Source organism: Polypterus senegalus, chromosome 10 (genome assembly GCF_016835505.1).
Source record: "Polypterus senegalus isolate Bchr_013 chromosome 10, ASM1683550v1, whole genome shotgun sequence".
In the NCBI taxonomy this organism is placed as follows: Eukaryota; Metazoa; Chordata; class Cladistia; order Polypteriformes; family Polypteridae; genus Polypterus; species Polypterus senegalus.
The window spans coordinates 108,858,385-108,883,775 of record NC_053163.1 but is presented as its reverse complement, the minus strand read 5'-3'; the positions used below and the strand labels follow the sequence as shown (position 1 = coordinate 108,883,775).

General features: G+C 38.2%; 1 protein-coding gene across 2 annotated transcripts in view; it reads left to right on the top strand.

The window, feature by feature from the left end:
• Positions 1-25,391, top strand: part of tenm1 (teneurin transmembrane protein 1) — an 844,835-nt gene that overhangs the window by 494,851 nt on the left and 324,593 nt on the right. The gene's annotated exons all lie outside the window — the stretch shown is intronic.

Genomic DNA, 25,391 nt, shown 5'->3' with positions numbered 1-25,391 from the left:
AAAAATCAATTTCTGCAATACTCTTTATTCACAGATTGTGTTAGGGTGAAAATGAAAAGATTAAAGATTCGAATCATACCTCTAAAAAAAAAATGATAGCTAGAAATGGATATTAGGAAGCAGTGAAGAGGAACAGCTCCCATTGACAGTTGTGAGAGGTTATAGGTGGAATTAAATTGGTAATTTTTTCTTCTATTTTTTTTATATCAATGCCAACATTTTCAATTTTCAGGACTATTTTGGCTGAAGTAGAGCACTGACCTATTTTATATGCAATTTCCACAGATTTGAAGGTCCATCTAACATCATTTTATTTTGAAAGTCTATCCAAAGTAGCTCCATCATTTTAGGAAATCCATTACCAAATTTTGTGAAAGTCTGTCTAGTTCTATGATCCCAAATGAAACAGATCCAGTATTTCAAGAAAGTTCATTCAGTTGCAAGCCCTGGTGTTACGGGTAGATTGCCCAGCAGCTCCTCCTGCCCATGGATGGAAAGTGACGGCAGAGACATCAGAGCCTTGGGATTCAGGGAGTTGTCCTGCACTTTATTACACTGTTCAGCATATACTTATGATATTGTAAAATGCCCAGCAAGGCAGGGGCAGCCATTTGGGCATCAGAACTGTAACTCTGTTATAACTGATCAGGGGTTCCCAGAGGTTTATTTTCTCAGCTAATTCTATTGACTGGAGTTTTCATTTTCTTATTTTTCTACTTTGTGAACTGGCCATTTGTGATATTAATGAATTCTCTATTGTCCTGATATTTTTATGTTACCCATTGATATTCACTTTGTTTTTCATATAATCCGTGTGTTTAAGGACAGTATGTAGTGTGTGCAGGGCATATGTTTCCTTTCTTAGAGGAGCTATATTTCTAGAACACTCCTCTCTCCAGTGTTGAGGTGACACTAAGAGATACTGAGCAGGTAAATTTACTGAGACTTGGCGTGCATCATGTTAATGCAGTGACAGTCTTTGTTCAGTGGTATTAAAATCATCTTGTGCCAACTCAGGAAAGGTAAAGGTTTGTTGCAGTGGTTGCAGAGTGTACACATTGTTAAAGGTGACCACAGGCGACCTTCAGGCTTACCACTTAAATCTCTTACAGGTAGAATAGATCTGTTAACAAAGAATTATCACTGGATACAAATCGTTTTCATTCACATTATGGATGCTTGTTTTTCTGTCTTACTGTTGGACTAGCCCACCTGTTCACACAGACCTGACTGGTGTTATTGAGCTTCCCCTTGTTCTTGGTCCTGGCAAACCTGTGTTAGGTGGCATCTGGATGTAACTTCTGATAAAGACATCACACTTTTTAACCACACTTGCTGGAACCTGTTAAGGCCATGACAAATCTTTAACCTTTGTTGAAGCAAAATATACTTTTAAGGCCTACTGAAACAGCAATTCTGGCCAACCCCAAAGGCATATCATACCCATTACAGTATAAAAATGTTATATGGTTCAACAATTATAAATGTATTATGCAAATATTTGTAAGCACTCTTAAGTATGTACAAAAGAAGCTGCACTGTCTTAATTCCAATCATCCCAATGAAATGATATGTAAGGATGATAATCCAGCTCATTTCTCTAATGCTCCATCTTCTTTTCACTGAACACTGCTCTGCTGCCATTGAAAAGTCTCTTTGTTTCAGAAAACGGCTTTCACAATTTATCACTGTCTAAGTTAAGCATTCAAATCTGTATTTCAGCACGCTGTGTTCAATAACTGAACATGATACAGATAAATAGCTCAGATTCGACATGCCTTTAATTCAAGATTTCATTGTCACTTATCCTTTTTTTGACTATATTTTCAGTTTAAAAGGTATGATTTGTCATTGCCTCTTATTAATAAAATGAATCCTATCCACCTCTCCATCTGTACCTGCATCATCTAAATGTGAGTCATTACAACATTTATTTCCATAGCACATTTTCATGCAAACAATGTGCTTCACAAGATGTCAAAGAAGTAATTACATGCAAAGAAAAACAAATTAAAATTAGATAAGAAAAATAACGCATGAGTAGTATCCAAAAAAATACACACTTACCTAAGACAGATATATAATTAAGAGAAATAGAATCCATAAATATACAGTAGAATTGCTTTTTTAAGCTTCTAAATGAAACTTCAATAATAAGGTCAGATGTGCAGGTGGACAGGAAAAACTTTAAAAACTCCAGTTAGGATGGAGAAAATAATCTGCAGAGCTTCCAGGCCAAAAGACTGTCCAGCCCCAACTACCTAAAATAAATGTTCTTAAGCCATTATTGTTGTTTTGTTACGGCTTCCTCATAGAGGATTCAACGCAGTGGATGTCGTGGCAGGGTAGGGTATCTGCTTTCATTCAGACATCACGGGCAACTTCAGAGGGCATCGTTCAGGTGGTGGTGGTGGTGCAGAACAGTGAACAGTGGCTGACCAATTCTATCACTGCAATTATTCACAACAGGAACAAGTTAATACTGGAGCCAGTTTTCTGTGGAGTTCATTATTATTGGTGATACAGTTCATTGCAGCCACCTCATCCAGTTAGTAACGATTTGGCAGGCCACAAGTACAAGGAAAGGCCCAGAAGGTGGACGCAATAACCAAAAAACAAAGTGGGGTCAGAACCAGAAACACTACCAACTGTGCAAATAAACCAAATACGTGAAACAAGAAGCAACGTCAAAAGAACAAAGCCAAATGCCTAAATCAAAGCAACACTCATGACAGGTTTTTGTTTTAATATCCACAAGACTGAACTAAACTGCACTGTTACCCACAATCCTGTACTTTATTTCCAGTACTTTCCCATCTCACGCATGGGGATTCATCTATGGCAGACAGCTGGAATCCATTCCACCCAATTACTGTGTGACAAACCAACTGCTGTCTTTAATCAGATGAGTTTTAAACGGTACAGCCAGGCTTATTCTTGATTATGTACTTTTACATTAAGGAATCCAGAAACAGATGCGGGGGCATTTTAATGTAAGTGCTTTACTACCATAACAACATCAATTGAATGGAGTTTGATTTGGTGAACCTCATCTAGACAGAGTAGTGGAATACTGTAAATGTGAATGTTTATCTCTACAGCTGCTTCATATAAACTTTTAAAGCAATACTTTACCGATAAGAACACTCTGGTGAGCAATGTCAGAGAAAGCAGATTCTTGCATGTGTACATCACTGGCAACTTTAAAAAGACGTGTTTAGATTAGACACAATTATGGAAGCAATCTAAATAAAAATGAAGAGTACAATTGAATGACAAGAACAGCAGAAGACATCAAAAGCTGGGATTAGATATGAAATGGAAAATGAAGTGTCACAGATTAAATATAAGTATGTCATCTTTAGACGGGAGCAAAGAAGATTATACACTCAAGCAAACAATCTAATGTTCAGAACAAGGTGAGAATTATTGGCTTCTAATTTAGAAACGGCTTTGAATGAGTAGCACCAGCGGCGGAGGGGTCAAATCTGGAGACCAATGTCTACAATATTCTGTTAGATTTAGTTTGCCTTACTGAATGTCAGTAAAATCTAGGAAAGGTTGAATCCTAAGAGGGTGTAAGGGGGGCCATCAATTTCAGCATTTTTAGGAGATAATAAATGTAACTTGAAATGATTAAACTGAATTACATGAAAGCTAAGAGCATCTTTAAATTCTATAAACTGCTCACACAATGAGAAAATGCACAGATTTTGGAAGTTCAAACATGAGGTGTTCTTTAAGAAGCCCTGTTTTAATTATCAGTACAATAAAACAATATTATGAACCTGGATGGTCTCTGATGAAAATCCTAAAATAGGCATAACTGTACTTTAGCAGCATGCCTAGGAAGCTATAACAACTCAATCTGCATTTACATTTGGATTCTTCACCAAGTATATCAAAGTGAAAATTACTAAGGAACATCAGTATACTGCCCTGAGACTGGTGAGGCTGAATCTCCAATCTCCAGATAAGCACACATATAAAAAGGGACAAATATTAGGATACTTAAATAATTCCATTTGGAGACACTGATGAGCAACATTGTGCATTGTTCTAGTTTAAGATGTATGCATGTGAAAGTGAGAATTGCTAAGCAGTTGACCCCATTCTAATTAATTGTTTCCCTTTGAAAACTCCTTTAATATAAGCATACATTTGAGTTGGAGACAAATGGATTTTGAAAATTAACAAAAGAGACGCTTTGCCATTCATAACAGAGCACTTTCATTTAAAATGACTACAACACATCATTCCACTGTTTTGCCACCACCAAAACAAAAATCACTAAAGTGTCCATTAGGACCTAGCTCTGTTGGCAATTAAACATCTGAAAGTATCGGCAATCAGCATTGTCTTTTGCCCAACTTCAGAAGACATCTGTAGGTTGAAGGGGAAATAGCCAAGGACCTGATGACCCCCACCCCTATGACTATTATCTTTAGGACTTGCCAAGTCAGTGAGAATCATAAAGTGTTGGTGGAGCCATAGGTTGGTTTGTGCTGCCAAAAAGTATCTAGAGCAAGAAAAACATTATGTAGTAGTAAAAAAAGCAATTCCTTCATTTCCTTCTATTTAGCCTAAAGCGTCATGATTTTTATTGCTAAATTTGATTTGATGCCAGGACCTTAGGTCAGCACTACTTGCACAGAGTCCTTCATATGTTTATTTGACATTTACCGTGTTATCAATATATCGTTGTCCTGTTTGCCTTGTAAAATGCCCTTGGATAGTGTCCATTGTGAAAAGTGCTATATCAAACAAAGACTAAAGATATGTAAGTACTTAGGTAGGTGGCTGACTGGACATTTGAGGCAGCTGTATAACTCAGTACTGGCCTCTCTGCCTTCTTATATTTATACAATTGCAATATATGGCATATAAAAGAATGGGTAATAAAAAATATTGTGAATAGTTCTGATCAGCTGGTGGTAGCTGGCCAACTCCTTTATCTACGGTATGATATTGAGATGAGTAGCATACCTGAGGTAATGCATTTTGGGCATTAAAGTTAGTGTTCAGTGAAAATGGCCTGCATTTACATTCATTCATCACTACAAGTTTCTGCTTTAACCTGGGCTATGCACTTCACTGACATTAGCTTTGACAAATTCATTTCGGTGCTCAATAAATACAAAACGTCCATGAGGGGTGACATGGTAGAGGGGAATGAAAGTGCCCAATAAAACAAGAAGTGAGTGGGCCTTTAACTGTGAAAGAACAGCAAGATTTGAAAAGGAGGAGGCTTATGAAAATATATATCATAATATAGTCTCCGGATAGTGCATGCATTTGAACGGGAGGACATATGTAAACCAAAGACTGGAGCCTTTCCCTTCTCCTCAGATGTTTTCTGAGGCCAGTTGGGATACATCATGGTACTGATGAGGCATTTTGCTCTTTAAAGAGGTGTGCTTTACATTACACAAATGTATTTAGCTGACATGACCCTGCAATGAAGATGATGAATGAATCGACTTATAATAGCACAACACAATTACAGACATATTTTACCAACTATATTTGGGCTTGTGCAGAGAGCCAGTGAGAGCCTGGCTCCAGTGAGCACTAGCGAGAATGCATAACCTATGGCAGGGGCATTTAATTATTTTATAATTGGTCTGTCCAGAGGAATAATGCGATATCACAGCTCAAGGCCTCCTCAGACCTGGACTGGGTTTTGGCAGGGTGTGAGTAAACTGGTAACTGGTCTGACAGGTTGCTTTTATGTGGTTTGTGGATCTTTTTTCAAGCTGCAGTGATGCACCTTGGAGTTCCTTTTCTTGTTGTACTTAAAAATCAAAAAAGGACCTAAAAACTTTGCAGGCTGAATGGGGTCTACAAGATATCTGTTGAATAGCTGTATGTTAAAAATATAAAAATATGAATGTATTACAAAAAAAAGCTTCCGTTCAGTTTATTGTATTATCATTATATCTTACAGTACCATAAAAAACTGTTTTTTTTTGTTCTTTATTTCGCCTTATACAATTTCTTGTATTACGAATTTGTTAGTTTTCGCATACCCCTTGGGGTCAGAGCGCAGGGTCAGCCACTGTACAGCACCCCTGGAGCAATTGCAGCAGAGTAGGATCTCTTTTGGCAGTGATGGGGATTCGAACCAGCAACCTTCTGGATACCATCACAGAGCCACCACTCCGCCCCAGTTGTTGTTATTCCCACCGGTGCAGAAACATGTGGAGACAATACAACAAGTACAACTACACAATCATCTCAAACTACGAAACAAAGCAGTGATGGGTAATCATTCCAAATTAAAAATAAATCTGTTAATAAATGTGTTCCTGGTATAAGCATTTGAAACGTACTAGACAGAACAAGTAACACTAAGGCAGTTAACTTACTTGCCAGTATAAACTGACCAGTGCACGACTGGTTTTGTTAGCTAATGGCTAAGAGATCTCAAAGATCCTTTGAGTCAGATGTAGTTTCGTGTGGTATAACAGTACTAGAAAAGTACAGAGAGATAATATTTAAAACTATACAGTACCAGCATTTTGGGATTTTCAATACCAAAACTAAACATCAACTTTCCACTCAAAGTGCTTGGATGTGCTGAAAACCTCACGGGGGAACATTGCTTCCACACGATGAAGACTTCATAAGGTACCCTTCACCCCCACTAGTGTTGATGCACACTTTATGCTATCAAAAGCCAAGTGGTGCGTAGTGTGGAGTAATAATGCGGCACATCAGGGAGGCAGGCAGGCAATTGTGCTGCACATCAGGTAAGCTAAAGTGGAGTGGGACGGTTTTATAGTTAGCTGTTATTTGCTTCAGAAATTATTTTGGTACCAGTATTAAGGTCCGAAGGCTGGTATCAATACCAAAGTCAAAATTTTTGTACAGATCCAACACTACTCAGATTGGAGTCAAATTAGCCATCCTCAATTGAAGTGGTTGATGTTTCTTCATTTAGCCACTTCAGAGTTTTACCTCAAAACACTTTATACCATTCAGGACCATTCAGGCCTTCAGGAACATTTGGACTGCTAATAAAATGCTATATGTGCTCATTTCATTCTGTGAATGACCATTTAAATGGCACAAATAGGAAATGTATGTATCTTCTCACCTCTTTTTAAACATATACATTATATTATCAAAAGAATGTGGACACCCGTCACATTATTGAGATCAGGGGTTTGTTAGAAAGGTGCTTAAAATCACATGCAAACTCACAGAACAGGCCTGCTGAGTACTGAAGCTCATATCTCGTAAAAATCTCCTATGCTCTGTAACATCATTCATAGCAGAGTTTCATATTGCTTCAAGTGTGTGGTAGGAGCTTCATGAAATGTTTTTCCATGGCCAAGCAGTTTCACACGAGCCTAGGATATGAACAAGGCCAAGTGTTGACTGAAGTGATGTAAAACACTGCACCATTGGACTTTGTGGAAGGGAAAATGTGTTCTCTGGCATAATGCATCCCATTTCATTATCTGTCGATCTGATGGATGAATCTGGGTTTGGACGATGCCAGGAGAATGCTACCTTCTGGATTGCATAGTGCCTACTGTAGAGTTTGGTGAAGGAGATATAATGGTCTGGGCTGTTTTTCAAGATTTGTGTTAGTTCCAGTGTGGGGAACTGTTAATGCTATAGCATACAAAGACATTTCAGACTGTGTGCTTCTAATTTTGTGGCAACACTTTGGGGAAGGTTCTTGTCTGTTCCAGCATGACTATGCCAACATGCACAAAGCCAGGTTCATAAAGACATGGATTGGTGAGTTTGATGAGGATACACTAAAGTGACTTGCACAGAGTCCTAACCTCAGTCCTACTGAACACCTTTGAAATGAAGTGGAATGCCGATTGTGAGTCAGGTCTTCTTGTCCAACCTCACTACCTGATCTCACAAATGTTCTTTTCGATAAATGGACACAGATTTCCAGAGACACACTACATAATCTTGTGGAAAGCCTTCCCAAAAGAGTGGAGGCTAATATTACCAAAGAGAGGGGACCAACTCCATATTAATTCCCATGTTTTTGGAATGGGATATCAAGCTAAACAAGCTTATATGGTCAGGTGTCCACAAATGTTTGGCTATACAGTGTACATTTGCATTTCATTCATGGATACGCTTCTTATTTTTCCCTAGTGTCATTAAGTCCACACTTCAGTAGTCCCTTTCATGCATATCCCAAGAATTCACTCAGTTGAAGACATACATAAATAAAAATTGACAGCTTATACCTGGATAATTAAGCCAGTGATTTCCAAGGTGAATATAATTCTCATTAAATGTATGAACAATCTATAAAATTACTAATAAAAATTCACAATGCACTGATTTTAAAGCAAGTGAACCAGCTGTAAATGATGCCAGGTAATAAAATACATAGATGTGCAATTATCTAAGAAGCGATTACAGGCAAATGTGAATCTCAAAGTTTATTTGTTTTGGAAGGCTGGCTATTTACAACAAGTCCTGGGCTTTAAACAAAGTAATCTACTCTCCAACAAGCCTGAATTCAAATTTCAGGAACTGTAAAGGATGCAGCACTTTACAAACAAGTTAGAAAAATACAGAATTTGTAAGGCAGACTGAGACAAAGGGCAACTGGTTAGCTGAATTCTATCATCCCCTTATCTTTGAGTATGTCCCACCAGGCACTAATAAGGTTAACCACTGTTGACCCGAACAATGAATAGTCTGTATGAACAATTCAACAATTCAATTCCCACAAAATTCTACTTTATTGTCATGTGAACATAATAAGATGAGATTCCTATTTGTGTGACTCCCACAGTCTAGTGATAATATTAAAATGCAAAGAGCGGAGAATACAAAGAAGACAACTAAAGAATACCACATATTAAATACATCACCAGACAATAGATATAAACACACACATTGGGCTCACTGATGCAGTTGTTATTATGAGTGACTGATGAGCAGTCTTATAAGAAAAGCATAAAAAGTGCCCCTGACCCTAATAGTGTAAGTGCTAATATTCCAGAGGAGGAAGAAACAATACTGTGATTGATAGCTAATAATACCGTTTGCCTTTCTAAAGCATCTTATGTACTATATTCTTTGAACAAAAGAGAGTTATAGGCCAGTATTTCCTTCACCACCCTTTAGAGTAGTTTGTGGTCATGAGCATAACAGATGCTGCACGTGGATATAAGTCCATTATGCATCTGCAGAAGCAGGTAAACACAGACAGAGACATCTGGGCTTCCCTCAGATACCTGAAGAAGTACAAGGGTTTAGTGTGTCAACTTGATGATAGCTGAGATGATCAACAATGGTTTCTTTATACCTGCTAACCGACTCCACAGCATCCTCTCCAATGGAGATAAAAGTGTGGTCCGTCTCTTCCTTCATGAAATCAATGACCAGTTTTTGAGTTTTTCTGATAATAAAAGTGAGATTGTTGCCTTGGCACCTCTATGTCAGAAGGTAAACTACTTCACTTTAAGTTTTTTATTGTTGTTGGTGATCAGGCTTACTGAAGTGGTGTCAACAGCTAATTTTGATGATGGAGTTGGAGCTGTGTCTGATGATCAGCTTTAATGTTACAACAATATTAAATGGTGAGGTGGACTCAGTTTGTATTGTCCAGGTGTGCCCAGATAGTATGAAGTGTATGAGATATGGCATCTTCTGAAGATAAGCTGTAATGATATGCAAATTAGAGTTGGGCTAAGCCATCTCCAATACTGTGTTTTAATTTGTTTCAGCACAGGTTTTTGAAATTTTAATTTTTTTGACACAAGGATAACTGTGGTCTTTATAAGGCAGGCAGGAATAATAGATTCTCTCAGTGAGGTATTAAAATATCCTAGAAAACAGCATATTTTGAAAATGTTTCTTGAAATTCCATTCAGACTGACTGCTTTATGGACTTGAAAACGAAAATAATCATTCATGAATCAGAGGAGAACCCACGTTTCTAATTCACTTTGGGACTGTGGCTTCTGCTTTACTATAAGGGTCCTACAGCCCAATGTTGTAAACTCTCCTGTTACTTTTCTCATCTTGCCCCTATCATAGTCTCATTTTAATCATTTTCTTTGTTTTTGTTGGTTTTATGAGACGTGTGCCTCAGATACCATGTCTGTACCACTCTCGAAATCAAAGCATCCAATAAATTAGCAAATGACTCAAATGGATTCTGATACCCAGCACTGAGAAAGAAGGCAGGTGAGGTTACCCCTCTCACAATAATTAGCTTTTTCTTAATGAACAACAGCATATGTTCTAGACTTTAGATTTTTAATTTTGTACATAAAACTGAGTCAACCTGACTGCCTCTTCAGTTTTTACTCAGTGAATAAAAGCAAACCGAAATGTGCAGCTGTGGCGTCCCCACAACAGTGACATGAATATGAATAGCTTGAAACTAGGCTGGTAGTAACAACATTTTCAACACCGGCATTTCAAACTTAAAACAAAATTTCAGCCACTTTTTCAACAGTCATATGTACAAATGAACTGTGTGACTGAGTGAATGTAAGTTGCTCCATCATAACCGACATGGATTTGGAAAGCAACATACAGTACAATAAATGGAGACATGGAGCTAAAATTAATACAAGTCACCAGCTCAGAACTGACAGCTACTAGGAAAAATTACAATTCCATCTATTTTCCAACAGTTACTTATGAATCTCAATAGTGTTTGGCTGGTTTGATTCAAGTCATTTGTTTGCTATTTCTGTAGAAGTCATATAAGTCCAATGCTAGAAGCAGAATTTTATCAAATAATAGCCAGTCTGATCTGATCGAGTGCTGCCATGAATTTGTTTAAAACTAATATTGGAAACAACAGGGGCTGCTCTTGAGCAATCCATGATCTCAGAACAACACCAGCAGCCCAGAATGTTAAAGCAAGCTGAATTTATTCAACTCAGAATAAACACGATGGAGGGAAATACACAGAGAGACAAAGAAGAAACAAAAAGAAGATAGGAACCCTAAACACAAGTTTAACAACCAGTCTGTGTAATGGGGTGGCTGACTAACTTCCAACCAAATAACATAAGTGAACACCCCTAGTTTAGTTCCTGTACCTTTCTCTCCAACCTCTGGTGTCTCTTCCACCCACCAGTTGAACCTTTGTCCTGTCCAGCTCCCGACTCCAAGCTCACGTGTGGTTTCAGTAGAAGGCACTTACAGCCAGGTTCAACCTACAGGATCAGGAACGCTCTCATGAACACTTTGGGTGACTCTACAAGAACTTCCTCTTCCAGCACCAGCTACCCCTGCCATCCTGAACAAACCTCATATGTTAAGGGCCAATCAACTTCCAGGTAGTCCATCATGACTTAGAGCAGGGGGCCAAGCATATTACCTTGGTTGTCCTTGACATCACCAATTCAAATGGGAAATTCATATTAAATCACCTGTGACCCTTTCATTGTCCTTATAATCCTCTGCCCCAGAATAAACCAATCATTCTCTGCTACCCCCAGAGGTTTTGTTTTATTGGCTCAACAATGTGCTTGGCTTATTCCAGAATGTGCCATATTGTCAGGGTATTGGTAGGCCCTGCCCAGATCATGTTGTGCCCTTTGCAACCTACATTTCTATCTAGCTAGCTAGATAGCTAGCTAGATTGATAGATAGATAGATAGATAGATAGATAGATAGATAGATAGATAGATAGATAGATAGATAGATAGATAGATAGATAGATAGATAGATAGATAGATAGATAGATAGATAGATAGATAGATAGATAGATAGATAGATAGATAGATAGATAGATAGATAGATAGATAGATAGATAGATAGATAGATAGATACTTTATTAATCTCAAGGGCACCCCAGTATGACTTTACAACAAATCTGACTTGTATTTACTCAGTCATTTAGTCCAGTCTGTTATTTATCAAGCCTAGTTCTTCCACTGTAGAGTTATGGAGAGAAGGTGCCTACCATTTCAGCACTGGTTGTGAGTCGGGAACCAGCCAGAGACAAGAAGTGATACTTCATCATTATGTGATCAGTGTGCATTATGCACTTTTTTCTGTGCATGGTTAAGGGCAACAACAGTAAATCCAAGAAGCACTGAGAGCAAGGTAGAAACCAACAGTAATCAGGGTGTTATCAAGCACCCTCAGTCATACCAAGTAAGTTTACATCTGCAAGTGATAACATACGCACATGTTTGGATTTCAGAGAAAATGGGGTTCCCAGAAAAAAAAGCAGAAAGAACATGCAAACTGCACACAGACATTGGCCAGACTGTCAAAAAATGTTCCTAGAACACTCATCAAGAAATCAGCTTGTCTTTAGTTTAAATAGTCTATGTCATTGTGAGAAGCTTCATAAAGCACTTTAATTAAGTAAAATAAGATGACAACATTTTCAAACCCAAACATATTAACACACATTAAAAGGCTACAGATTCAACAGAAATTGCAAAAATATGCAAAAGTCATTTGCAAGATGTTGTAATCAATATAAATCATCCATCCTTGCATTTTCTGGAATCATTTAGCCCAGTTCAGTGCTATGGGGAGCTGAATTCTATCTTTGCAGCAGTGAGCACAGGGTAGGAAACAACCCTGGACAGGGCAAACTTGTAAACACCATGCTGTCATATGGTGAACTCAGAAACTCCAATTATTCTAAAACACACATCTTTGGGATGTGGGAAGATAACCCAAGTACCCAAAGAAAAATCCAATGTAGACACAAGGAGCACATGAATGCTTCACACAAACAATAACCGAGCATGGGATTCAAACCCAGGATGTTTGATCTGTTCTGAAACATTGCTAACCACTGCAAAAAAAGAACTTGTAGGAACATCTTCTAACTAGGGTAGCACCTCAAGACATTAATATTCTAGAACATATAATCAAGGTAATTTTTAATGCAGGAAACATTTCTAGAATACAAGTGGTAGAAGATGATTTATGGGATGAGATTTGCATGCTTTGATAAATGGACTCTCATATACTGGCCTGGAAGAGTTTCACAGATTAATAAGCGGTGTGTAGCACACCTTTGATACAGTGAAGGCTACTGTCAGACGTTCTGTAGCACATCATGCGTTCATATGCAGGTATTTTGAGAGTTGATATTTATGAATTGTGACACAATTGTAAGACTAATCGGCCTCAGATGGGTTGCCCACATCATTGCTAAGGTGAAAAAGAGATAGTGGAATTGAGAAAACCAACACCCGAATGCTGAAATGTGCTATACTACTAGCTAGCAGCTGACATTAGTTCAAGTTCAGCTTCAGATGTATTGTTTATAATACATAGGAATTGTTACTTGCATGTCTCAAACATACATTGTATACAACACAATGAATACAAAATGATACTTTACATCAGGAGACACAGGAAGCACTCATGTAGTTATCAGTACAAGTGGTGTTTGAGTAGCCTTATGATCAGACAATAAGAACCCTTAAACTAGTGGTGTGAATGTTCATGGTCCTGGACCATGGAGAGAAAGTGACTTTGCAAGATGGATGAGGTCTTTAATATTACTTTTATCTTGCTAAGGCAACATGTGTCATAATGAATATGTCCTAAACAGAAAGAAAGAATATTCTGTGTCACCTTCAGCACCCTCTGTAGTGCTTTATGTACGCGCAATGCACGTCTGACCAAGAACAATGTACTGTACAGGGAGAGACTGAATACGTGCGTAAATCACCGGCGCGTATGAACCGGAAGGGAAACTGGCTTGTTTGTCACCCAAGTGTGTGGTCGTAAACAGATGCAAAAGTTTGGCGAACTTTTTGGTCGTAACCCGATTTGTATGTGGTCCGAGACGTTCGTGACTCGAGGTTCCACTGTATCAGGTTATACAGAATCAGTGAGTAAGGATTCCACTGTGCACCTGTAGAAGTTTGTAAGTATAGATGGAGGCAAAGGCATCGGTGGCCTTTCTTGAAATAGCCCAGATGTGTTGTTCCCACTCTTGTCAGGGATGATGACACCAAGAAATTTAAAGGTGCTAATCCTCTCCACAGCTTCAACTCCAATGTAGATGGAAGTGAAGTTTCGTCCTGCAGGAGGTTCTGTTGCTGTTGAAGGAGAGATTTTTATCCTTGCCTTACTCTATTAGACTGAAAAACATTTCTTTGTAAGCCATCTAGTTTGTTGGTAATGAAAGATGGCATGTAAGGCAGCAGGTTCCGCTTAGCCAAACTTGATCTTAGATATTATTCCAGCTTCAACATCCAGCCTGTTAAGTATTATCTTATTTTTCTCATACGTATGTATGTTTTATGACCTTTTTCGTTTGCCCTTTATATTATTATTTGATTATTCTCAAGTTCTACACCATACATTATAACAACAGCTCATCTCCTGTCAAGATGCAATGAAACAATGAAACCAACAATGAAACCATGCTGCAGTTGGCCTTTCCTGTCTATCTCACTTGGAGTAAGTCTGAGGCTTAGGCAATAGTGACCTCTCCACTAATCATAATGTGTGTGTACCTCTCAGAGACGTTTATTTAATGGATTGTCAGTATTACTCACAACTGCCTATAATACCTGCATTTAACTATCCATACATTTTCTGTGCCTGCTGTCTCCAGTGTATTGTCTTGTTGAGTTAGGGCCTTTTTCAAGCATTGTATAAGGTACAAGTCACGAGATAAACCTGGAAGTGATGCCTGCCCATTGTTGAGATTTCTCACGCTTTCACATTTAGAGTTACCCTTTACCTTATCATGCAGTTGTTTAGGAATACTCAAACAGAACCCATGCTAACATACAGAAATGTTCAAGGAACTCTGGCCAGTAATCTAAAATGAGTCCCAAGTGCGGTGAAGTAGACATGTTACCCACTCCACCATCATGACACCTTATATGTATGACTAATATGGTTGCTGGACCACTTTAACCACAACCACTTGTAAGTTCTCTGACACTTCTTCAGATCTTGTTTGTATTTCTCAAATCACATAGCTGCCTAGATCTTACTCAATACAAGTAGTGCTGAAGGAAATGAAACACACTATTTATAAACCATATTCCAACCGTCATGTCACATGGAAGAAGTTACTATTACAAATGTGACGGTAATCTACAGGAAGGGAGACAAAATGGATCCCAATAATTACAGAGCCATAAACCTTATTTCTACATCATGAAAAATTGTGGAAGCTTTAACCAGAAATAAATTAGGAGCATACTTTTATGAAGATAATATATTAAATAACAACCAGCATGGGTTTGTAAGAGAAAGAACATTTACCAAACAAATTTTTTTTACCAGGCAACTTCAGTAGTAAGAGGATCTGGACATTCTCCCAAAATGGTGAATACCTGGAAAATTAAGCTTAATGTAGAAAAGTATAAGGTGATGCACACAAACGAAAGAAGCATTAATCTCTCTCTCTCTCTCTCTCTCTATATATATATATATATATAAAACCCATTGTCTGTCTGTCTGCTTTTCATGAAAGAACTACGTAATGGATTTAATCTGGTTTTTTTCTATAATTTACTTGAACATTCTGATTGATTTTGTGATTTCTGTCATCGCGCTAAGTATAATAGTTTGCTTTCGGTACCGATTTATTATTGCGAATCCAAGAGAGACGCAGCAGACCGAGGAGGGGGTGGGCGGCGGGTTGCCCTCCTCACTCACTCACCAGCCTCGGGGTATGTTCCTTACCTCCACTTAGCTAGCGAACGAGAGAACTACTAAATGGATTTAGATCTGGTTTTTTCTATAATTTGCTTGAACATTCCAGTTGATTTTGCGACTTCTCTCATTGTGCTAAGAATCACAGTTTACTCGCTGGAGTGATATATTTACGCTTATCCGAGACAGAGACTGCAGGCCAAGGGGAGGGGCAGGTGTGACGTCAGGAGTGAGGTGGTCGGTCTACCTCTGCGTTTTGGAGTGTTCTTTGCCTCCGCTTAGCTAACAATACCTTTTTATTTATTGATTTTTAAAGTTTGTCCTGTTTCACTACTGCATGGGCAGAGCCGTGGGGGATGGCTAGTTGTAAATAAAAGATGTTCGAGGAAGCATTCTCTAAAAAAGATTTAGGGGTTTACATGAATGCAACATTGTCTGTGTATGTGAAGAATTTGTGGAAGAAAATCAAAATGCAAATAAAATGTTTTGATATTGTAAAATTGTTCAATTTAAATCAAACTGTTAACTGCAATAGTGAGATTACATCTGGAGTAATGTGTGCAGTTTTGGTCAACACACTGCAACAAAGTAGAAACTGGAGAGAGGAGATGAGCCGGGTCCTACTCTGGTCAGCTAAAGGAATTAAATCTCTTTAGTCATGAGAAGTGAAGACTTTGCTGGGACCTAATGCAGGTCTTTAAAATTCTGAAGGCCATCATTAAAAAGCGAATCATGGACTCAAGGACAACATTAGAAAGTAAAGTGAAGTGAATTTAAGACTGATGCCTTGATGAACTTCTTCATACATAGGAACAACCAGCCTTTAAAAATAATCTGAATGTGGCATTAGTACAATATCGCTACTAGCCAATCAAAGCACCTAGATGAATTGAATTGTCTCCACTCATTTGTCAAAGTTCTTAATTCACTTTTCTACAGCAACATGATTCGGAAAACCAGACATCAGCAAAAGACTGAACTGATTTAAGATGTCATAGTGAATACGAGGATGAACCCTCTGAACTTCTGTGAAGAAGGACTGAGTGACTATGTTTAAGTTAATAGCAGCAAGTAGCTAAAATGATTCAGGTAACTTTGGGCTATGTTTTTATCCACTAGATTACAAAATGGACGAACATGTTATTAAAGGAAATGTGCTCCTTCACTTGTGCCAGTATGATCTGAATTTCTTGCCATGCTTTGCCTTGTGTCTTTACAATTCTGAACCCGGCTGATCTTCACCTCAAAGGCACCATGTTATCTGCTTGCACCTCGTGTCAGGCAAATGTTATTGAGGATAAGTCAATGCATCTTGTTAATTTAATATTTTCCTTTTTTAAATTCAGATGCATTTCCATACAGGGTCTTCCACACTAGGCTATCTTAATGTGCTGCATTAGTTGTGTAATTAAAAAGACACATAGATTACTAGTTACATAGAATTTCTAAAAAAAAAAACATATTTCAAATGTTTAAAATCTTTAAGCATTTCATAGTCTCATTTTATACTTCGTTTTTACTGCTGTGTTTCACAAAAAAATAAATAATTAATACTAAATCAATAATAGAATAAAAAAAATCTTGAAATCATTGAACAGCTGCAGCTATCCGGTTCCTGTAAGAGCATCACAAAAAATTCTGCTTATTACAGGAAGGCTGTCTGCGGTTGGTGTCATTACAAGGAGCAAACGATGGCCCTCCTTGTACAGCCCAGGGGGATTTTTCAATGACAGTAGCATACAGTGAAAATGGCTGCTCCATGGGGTTAGTAATCCTGCAGCCTTCCTCACCGACTGCAGTTGCACTTGATTGCATCCTGGACATACTGTATACCAGGAGGATTAAATATGAATGCCATCCACAGTAACTCTTGGTGACCTCTCATTAGATGGGATATAGGAGGCGGTAGAGCAGTGGTCACCAGATGATGGCTGAGGTTAGATATCTAACCCGATGAGCAGAATTTTAATAGCACTAACGGTTTGAGTTCAGCTCATTTGGAAACTTCCAAAGATACTATGATTTTCAGAGAGCACTGAGTTTAGAAAGGTGAAAACTGCATATGCCAATTCCATGGTCGCGACACATGAATAAGTTCAACGTGGAGAAAGGATTATACAGCGTCAGGCAAGTTATACATTCTATATTTGTTAAATGTCAAATACACATTACACTAATTCACCAGACTAGTACATATTCTGTCATGCTGTTGAATCCAATATAAGTACTGTACTAGGCATGACTGTGTTTAGTGATCAGGACAATTTCATATTTTTAGGAGACTAACCTGAAACCATATAATATAAAATTCTGGTGACCAACTAACAAAGTCTAAAAGACAAAGGCAGGCCGGCCAGGATAGAGGCAAATTTAACAGCCCCAAAATATCAGGAGATTTTAGTATAACATCTTCTGACATCTGCCAGAAAGCTAACATTAAAGAAGTATTTCAGCTTTCAAAATGACAATGATTCTACGCACAAAGCCAAAACACCAAAGAATGGCTTACAAAAGAAAGCCAATGTCTTGAAATAGCCCAGTCAGAGCCCAGACCTTTAACATATAGAAAATCATACCACAGGCGATACTCCCACACAGTGACTGAGCTCAAACATTTTTGCAAAGACGACTCCAAAGAGAAGCAAAATCCAATGAAGACAAATTTAAACAGATGTACTACTACCACCAAAACAACGTGTATATACAATGTGTACTATACAATATGCGCCTCACTGTTTCTCTAGGGGGTCAGGGTGCACTAACGGTGCTTCATTACCAATCTCCGTAATAAAAAAGACTTAATTTACAGTATGTCATCATTTCAACTCAAGGACTTTAAAAACACAAAGTGTTTCACGAGATTATGATCTATGGGTTCAAATATTCAGTAACCTGAGAAAGGCAAACTAGAATGTGTGAAATAGTTTTGCTTTCAAACAGTTTATTAAAACTATCATTCTGCATTAGAAGTAGCGTCAAGGGAACCTTTTTCAAACTAACCTTTCTGGAGCAGGGGCAAGATTCCATTGTACTTATTTTCAGCAATGCATTCATGAAGCCCTCATTTGATACTTTCAGAAATGTAATCATCCACTTCACCCACCAACCCAGGGTCAAGGAAAAGGATAGCCCTAAAAGTGTTGCAGTGCCATTATTGTAAACATTTATGTTGTATGATATTATAATGAGTTAAGAGTAGAGCATGTCTCATATATTTAGAATACATACTTTTTCTTTCTCAGGCTAAATAAATATATATACGGTGAAGAAATGAGACAGAATAAACATATTAAAGGTTGGGGAACTGTTCCCATATAATGTGATGGAGTCGAGCTTTCTATCACAACTGCTACCACAGCCAAAATGTTCAAAATAAAACAGTTGACAAAATTAAACAGTTTCGATAGGTCTTTATACATCAGTATAAAACAAAGGAAACTGAAGTGATGAGAGGCTAGTTTAGAGTTCTCAATTGATGCAGTGTGCACCATTTTGAGATTTGGGAAAGTGGTAAGTGTTAAATTAAAAGTGTTAAAATATCCCTTAAAGTTACAGTATATACAGATATACAAATATTTGGACAGAGACAACTTTTTTTCTAATTTTGGTTCTGTACATTACCACAATGAATTTTGAATGTTGAAGACAGTTGAAGTGCAGACTTTCAGCTTTAATTCAGTGGGTTGAACTAAACAATTGCATAAAAATGTGTGGCAACTAAAGCATTTTTTTTTCAACACAATCCCTTTATTTCAGGGGCTCAAAAGTAATTGGACAAATTAAATAACTGGAAATAAAATATTCATTTCTAATATTTGGTTGAAAACCCTTTGCTGGCAATGACAGCCTGAAGTCTTGAACTCATGGACATCACCAGATGCTGGGTTTCCTCCTTTTTAATACTCTGCCAGGCCTTTACTGCAGCGGCTTTCAGTTGCTGTTTGTTTGTGGGCCTTTCTGTCCGAAGTTTAGTCTTCAACAAGTATTAAAATGCACGCTCAATTTGGTTAAGATCAGGTGACTGACTTGGCCATTCAAGAATTTTCCACTTCTTTGCTTTAATAAACTCCTGGGTTGCTTTGGCTGCTATGTTTTGGGTCATTGTCCATCTGTATCATGAAATGCCGCCCAATCAATTTGACAGCATTTAGCTGCATTTGAGCAGACAGTATGTCTCTGAACACCTCAGAATTCATTCGGCTGCTTCTGTCCTGTGTCACATCATCAATAAACACTAGTGTCCCAGTGCCACTGGCAGCCATGCACGCCCAAGCCATCACACTGCCTCCACCGTGTTTTACAGATGATGTGGTATGCTTTGGATAATGAGCTGTTCCACGCCTTCTCCATACTTTTTTCTTGCCATCATTCTGGTAGAGGTTGATCTTGGTTTCATCTGTCCAAAGAATGTTTTTCCAGAACTGTGCTGGCTTTTTTAGATGTTCTTTAGCAAAGTCCAATCTAGCCTTTCTATTCTTGAGGCTCATGAGTGGCTTGCACCTTGCAGTGCACCCTCTGTATTTACTTTCATGCAGTCTTCTCTTTATGGTAGACTTGGATATCGATACGCCTACCCCTGGAGAGTGTTGTTCACTTGGTTGGCTGTTGTGAAGGGGTTTCTCTTCACCATGGAAATGATTCTGCGATCATCCACCACTGTTGTCTTCTGTGGACGTCCAGGTCTTTTTGTGTTGCTGAGTTCACCAGTGCCTGCTTTCTTTCTCAGGATGTACCAAACTGTAGATTTTATCACTCGTAATATTTTTGCAATTTCTAAGATGGGTTTTTTCTGTTTTTGCAGCTTAAGGATGGCTTCTTTTACCTGCATGGAGAGCTCCTTTGACCGCAAGTTGTCTGTTCACAGCAAAATCTTCCACATGTAAGCACCACACCTCAAATCAACTCCAGGCCTTTTATCTGCTTAATTGATAATGACATAACGGCGGACTTGCCCACACCTGCCCATGAAATAGCCTTTGAGTCAATTGTCCAATTACTTTTGAGCCCCTGAAATAAAGGGATTGTGTTAAAAAAATGCTTCAGTTGCCTCACATTTTTATGCAATCTTTTTGTTCAACCCACTGATTTAAAGCTGAAAGTCTGCACTTCAACTGCATCTGAGGTGTTTCATTCAAAATTCATTGTGGTAATGTACAGAACCAAAATTAGAAAAAAATTGTCTCTGTCCAAATGTTTATGGACCTAACTGTATATGAAGGAGTGTCACCATACGTACACTTTAATTGTTAACGCTGACATCTTAGATGTGTAGGTGGAAATCTGAAATACCCACAGAGCACCCCAGAAAGAAATGAGGTGAATGTAAAAAATTCCACTGGGACAGGAGTTGAGCCCAGGTCTCTGGAACTGTGAGGCAGCATCACAAATTTCTGTGCCACTGCACTTTGATACATAGATAGTGTTTCTTGCAGTCTGTTTATCACATAGAGATTTACAATAAATGAATTTAACACAGAGTAAATTGGAATTATTAAAATTGCCACATTGTTCAATCAGTTATTAACCATCATATAGTGTCTTTCACAGTTACCATAATTCAGTCATTCACTGTTATATAGTGTCTTTCTTAATTTCCACATCCCCCATGTATTTACAACACCACACTAACAGATAAACTAAAAGCACATATGGAATTAAAGCACAGGCAAGTGAAATCCAATGGAGAGCCAGTGGTGAGAGCCAAATCTGCACTCTTGTCCATTTTCAAGTTCATCCTCTTAGCCCAGTAGTCACACTTCTTCTGTTCTTCTGCTGCTGCTGCTTCATGTCTTGTGATAACCTTTCATTCCTTTTTGATCTTAAATTAGAATTTTCTCAAGCTATAAGAACACAATGAACTCTACTTCATATGTCAAACTTTGCAGAAAACTGCTTAAATTAAGAGCTTAAGAAGGTGCTGTTTGTTTGCATATTCACTGCACTGCACAGTACAGAAGGGCACACATCTTGCAGAAAGAGGGGAATGGGGTGCCACTTAACTGCAATGAGTAGGCACATTGTGTTGCTTGGTTTAGGGCAAGCTGATTGCTTAGTTCATTAAGACTGACTTCTCCAACAAAGAAGCCATACAGGTTAAACACCTAGAATGAAGACCTAGGATTGGAATAGGCTGAGATGGAAAAAAGCCGTGCAAGTCATGGCCTAGACACTGAGCAAGCACTTTGCTTTAAATGTCTGCGGATTGCATACTGCCTGCAAATAAGAAGTTGCTGAACAAGAAACTTACGGCAAAAATATAATTTTCAAAGTAATTACTGCTGATATTGATTTACTCCTTAGTCAGCACAGTGACACTGCTTGGAAGTATTTTTTTATCCAGAAGGATACAAAATTTAGTGGCATCACATCTTTCTCTAAACCTCCTGATTCTGGTAGCAAGGAATATTATCCATCCTTCCATCCCTCTATCAAATCCACCCATTTCTAAATCTACTTATAGGGGTCAGGGTTGTGGGGTACCAGTGCGTTTTTGCACAGAAATGAGTAAATGCCAAAAGCCAACCCTGAGAAAGGCACCAGTGGGCATGCTGCTGTGGAAGGAGGTGGATCAGGTCTAACCTGTGTGATAGGATGAGCGGAAACAGGTTATTTAGCTGTGTTCTGTGTTTGTATTTTGAATAAGTTTTGCGTTTGGGGATGCTACAAGACAAAAGTTAAAAACATGACCTTTCATTTTGCAATGGATTAAAGTCATATCCTCTGGGAACTGAACGCATGCCCGGTGAACTTCTAGCCTTCCCTCTCTGGTAAGTTAACATTGGTCTGATGTGTGCAGTGGTGACACCACTGCAATGTTTCAGACAAGTTTATATATCGTCTCTAATATAGAAATGGTTGATTCTAATCTTGATTTGTGTAAACCACATTTACAGTAGTGCAGCCCTGCTGGTTAGTAGATCTGGCACACTTGCTTCGAATCCTGCATGTGGATGTCATCCATGTCTACATGAGTTTTCTTCTGGGTACTCCAATTTACCTCCAGACTTCCAGCTTGGGTCGATTGGCATTTCCAGGCTGAGCCCAGTAGGAGTGTATGTTTGCACGAGTGGGCCCGTGATGGACTGGTACTTTCTCCTGGACTGTTTCCTGTCTTGCATCGGGATTGGTCTCAATCCCTGCAACCCTGAATTAAATGAGATTAGGAATGACATGACATGACACTTGCATTAAAATGCATGCACAGTAAGTCAGTAGTTTTGATATAACATGAAATGTTGCTTCCCATTATCTTTCAGCTGATAGAGCCCTTGTACATAACAAGCAGTTTCTGTTTTAATAATTTATAGCAGCAAACCCTCATATGATCACATACTCTGTTTGATGTATTTGAATCAAATGGACATATTTTAATGCAGCCACAAAAGGCTTTACATATGTAAAATAATAACAATAGTAATAATTAGTTAATTAATTGTATATTTTATTTTCATCACAAGGACAATCAGCACCTACTATACAGAAAAAAAAATATTTTTTTCCTTTATGCGTTTTGAATACAACCTGTCATCCACAAACATATTGACAATCAGCTATGGTTCTCCGTAAAACCAAACTGGCATTTCTTCATAATAATTAAATAATTATTTTAGTTGGAATAAAGAAAATTTTTGGAAATGTAAACAAGTCCATTTGATGGATAGAAATTGCAAAATTAGCAAGACATTTGCTATTTATAAACGCTTCAGTTTTAGTTTATCTGAATTTCAACAAAATATAGATGTTATCTTTGACACATGTGTAACCCTTGGTAGTCACATTTCCACACTTTGTAAAATGTGATTTCTCTGTTTAAAAAAATATGTCAAAAATTCTTGACTGTCATTCTTTTGACATTTTTCAGTGACTGATGTGAGAGCTGCTCTGCAGATCCTTGGCAGCAAAAGATCATCAGGAAATCTAAGAAGTACAACCCTATAATTCCATGTCATAAATCACCATTATGACTTTCAGTTTATTTTAGAGTCAATTATAAAATCCTCTTTTTAACATTTAAAGTCTTAGAGGGCTTAGATCCAAACCTCCTTACCTTACAAAACATCATTAGAGCCTGAATTTCAATGTGTACGCTTCAATCTCAAGATGCAGATCGTCTGTTAATTCCAGGAATAAATTCAACTATTCTTGGCATTGGAACTTTGTTGTATTTCTCATAATTTAGTCTGGATTTTTTTTTCTCTTTTTGTCAAATAATTGTATTTATCACTGGGATATATAGGGTGAGCCAAAAATAAGTAGCACATTTCAAACGCTTATTCTACAAAAGCGCTACAAGATAAAATAAATTTCATTACGACTCAAGAAAGGGTTTATAAAATAGATTTTTTTTCACTGTGTTTTAAAAATTATGTCTTCAAGGTGGTGGCCATCATTAGCGATACACTCTTCAAGACGATTTCAGAATGCTCGCATGACATGATCGCCTATTTCAAGGGGAATAGCGGTGATTTCATGGAAGCGTCCTTGAGGGCCTCAAGGTTTTGAAGTTGGTGTGTGTACACCTTTGACTTGAGATATCCCCACAAGAAAAAATAGCACAAATTGAGATCAGGCGAATGTGAAGGCCACCTGACTTCGCCACGCAGGGATATCAGCTTCCACGGAAATATCTCTCGCAAAACTTGCAATAATCTCCACGCCGTATGAGCTGTTGCTCCATCCTGTTGAAGCCAGACATCCACCACATCCATTTCTTTCAGTTGGGGCAGCAAAAAGTTCTCTAGCATTTCAATGTAACGTTCTGAAGTGACGATGACCATTGCTCCCCCTCCCCAAAAAAGTAAGGGCCTACAATGACAAATTCTGAAACATACTTACTGCACACGGGTCTCTGATGAAGTTCATGAGGATTGGTTTCAACCCAATAGCAAACGTTTTGCTTATTTGCGCAACTATTCAAATGGAAATTTGTCTCATCGCTACACATGACGATGGCATCTTGATGAGTGGATTGATGAATGTTCGCACACAACTCTCTACGGTTCTCCCAGTCTTTTTCAGTGAGTTCCATCTACCATCATTTTGTATGGACGGAAATTAAGGTCCTCATGGAAAATCCTCCTTAAAGACTTGTTGGAAATGCCTAAGGTAGAAGCATGTTTGCGCACTGAACATCTAGGAGACTGCAAAATTGATGCCCTTACAGCTTGGATGTTTGAGGCGTTCATACAGTACAAGGATGGCCTGGAGATTTTCTGTTCAATGTTGTACCCATCTGTCTTAATTTAGCCACCCACTGAAGAATTGTTTTCTGATTTGCGACGTCACTGTTAGGAGGAATGCTGAAGTGTGTTCAGAAGGTGTGTTGCGTAGTGATGATGGATTTGTTGTTTTTGAAGAACACTTCGACAGCGAAAGCACAGTGCGCAGTGTGTTGATGACTGAAAACTACAAAGGATTGCCTATCAAAAGAACCCCACCCCAACCCACTTGACTGCCTCTACCTCACACAAAAAACATTTTCCTCGGTTCTTTCACTACCATACTAGCTGTGCTGCCCATCTAAGATGGGTTGAAATCTAAGTTGTCAACATAGACCTCAGTGTTAACATTTGCAATGCACTGTTCAATAGACATGACTCTGTTGTATGCCATTTGATATGGAATTCGTGAAAGCAGTGTTAATGCTTGTCATGCACCATATATTGGAATGCATTTATTTATTTTGTATGCACTACAAAATTCAGTAATTGGTTTGTGGTGCTTCAATCTTGTCTTATTGTGTTCTGACTCTATTTAATGCTCTGTCTTTTTCATTTTTTCAT